Source organism: Carlito syrichta, unplaced genomic scaffold (assembly GCF_000164805.1).
Source record: "Carlito syrichta isolate Samal-C Ts95f unplaced genomic scaffold, Tarsius_syrichta-2.0.1 Scaffold314798, whole genome shotgun sequence".
In the NCBI taxonomy this organism is placed as follows: Eukaryota; Metazoa; Chordata; class Mammalia; order Primates; family Tarsiidae; genus Carlito; species Carlito syrichta.
In genome coordinates, this window is record NW_007258894.1 from 805,869 (window position 1) to 807,691 (window position 1,823).

Sequence of the window (1,823 nt, forward strand, 5' to 3'; positions counted from 1 at the left end):
CCCGCCCCGCGCTGGACTGGTTCAAGCTTCCGCCTCGGCGGGAATGCTGTACATAGTCGGGTCCGTTCCAGGGACCAAACTTTTTAGATGCTGTTGGTTGGTTGACCTGAACATATCTCGTCTTAGCGCCCAGGAAACAGAACTTTAAGATATATACAGCACATATATATACATATATATAAAAAACGAAAGCAAAAAATATTTTCCCTGTCCCCCTTTCTCTCTTCCTCAGTCGATGGCGCTTCTCTTTCAGTTGTTGCAAAGCTGTCCTGCCCTCTTCACATCTTCTCCCTCTGTGTATTTATTAACGAGAGCCGCTTGGTTCCAAGAAGCTGGGCGCGGAGGATCAGGAGTGTGGAGGGAACAGCCAAGTCAGGGTACAGAGGTGGGGGCTGCGCTGGGGGGAGGGGCGCAGGACAGAGCCCCTCACCTGGTCTAAGCACAGGGTCACAGTTCCGGTTTAGAGACCAAAACCCAGAAAACCAAAAAAGAAAAAAAAAAAAAGTAAAGATATAGCATTATGGAAGAACGAACAAACCCAGGCCCCAAGCCCCGTTTCCAATTCCTCTGTCGGCCTCTCCCCCTCTCTTTGAACATCCTTGTTTTGTCTAGTGAGTTTTTAGTGCACCTTCATTCTCCGGAATATGCGGAGAGTCCGCGCGCCTGTGTATCAATTTTGGCTTTGGCCGCTTCGTCCAGTAGGTGGGAAAGTAATTTGTAAATTTGATTTGTCTGATGTGAAGATCGCAAATTACTTGTTGAAATGTAAGGCAGTCCCCCTCCTCCTCTTTATCTACATTATTTCCCGAAAATAAATGCAAATTAATGAACGGCTTGTCATTGTTGCTCTTCTGATTCCAGCCCCAGGTCCCGGTCTCGGGGGCTAAAAGCGAGGGAAGCTCCGTGCTAATAACCCGCGTGTGAATGACCTGCGTGAAACCGGAGGCCAAAGGCGGGGGCGGGAGGACTTGGCGAGAGGAGCCCCCCAGAAACTTTCTCTTAGGGAGTGTCTCCCCCTACCACGCCCTCAGCGTCAGCCCGGCCTCTTCCCCCAGGCGTTTTGACCCCGCATCCCCCCTCACCATCCAGGACAGAGACAGGTGTCAGGACTCAATTCCCGAAGCGATTCCTTTCTCTTCAGAGGCAGGAGCCTGGCACTGATTTCTTCACCCTAATTGCCTGCACCAGAAAGAAGAGGGGGAGGGGAAGAGGGTCGGGAGGCGGGAAAGGATAGCTATGTAATGCTCTCAGAGCTGAGCCAAAAAAGAGAAGAAAGCAAAACGACAAAAAAACGATCCGTGTCCTGCATGTTGGCAGCAGACACCCTTCCTTTCCACTGAGCTGCCCCGGGTGACTTCACCGCGGCTGGGGGATCCGAGCCATTCCTTCCACGTGCTAAGATGTCCCTCTAAGCCCTCGGGCCCTGCCAGAAGTGGCCAGATCATCTTTGTTCGCGTCGCAAAGTTTCTTTAAAGCATACAAACACATAACCTGGAAAAGTCGACAAGGACGCGTTTTGCTGTGGCCGGGGAAGAAGGCGACGGCTTGCAGCTGGGGGTCGGGAAGGACAGGCCCTCCTCCCTCCGAGGGAAGACCGGGGTGGCGGGGACACTCCCCCAGGAAGTGCCGAGCCTGGAACCGTCCAGACTCCCAGACGCCTCTCAGGTGCAAGGCCAAGGAGCTGCTCAGCTCGTCCACGGGCGGGAAGGAAATAAGGAAACAACGAAAAGTTTCCTGCGAAGTGACCAACACCCCCTGTCTTTTAAATTCCGTGGGGGGCCTGAGAGCACGCCGAGGCGGGCTTCGGAGGACAGGCTCCTCCC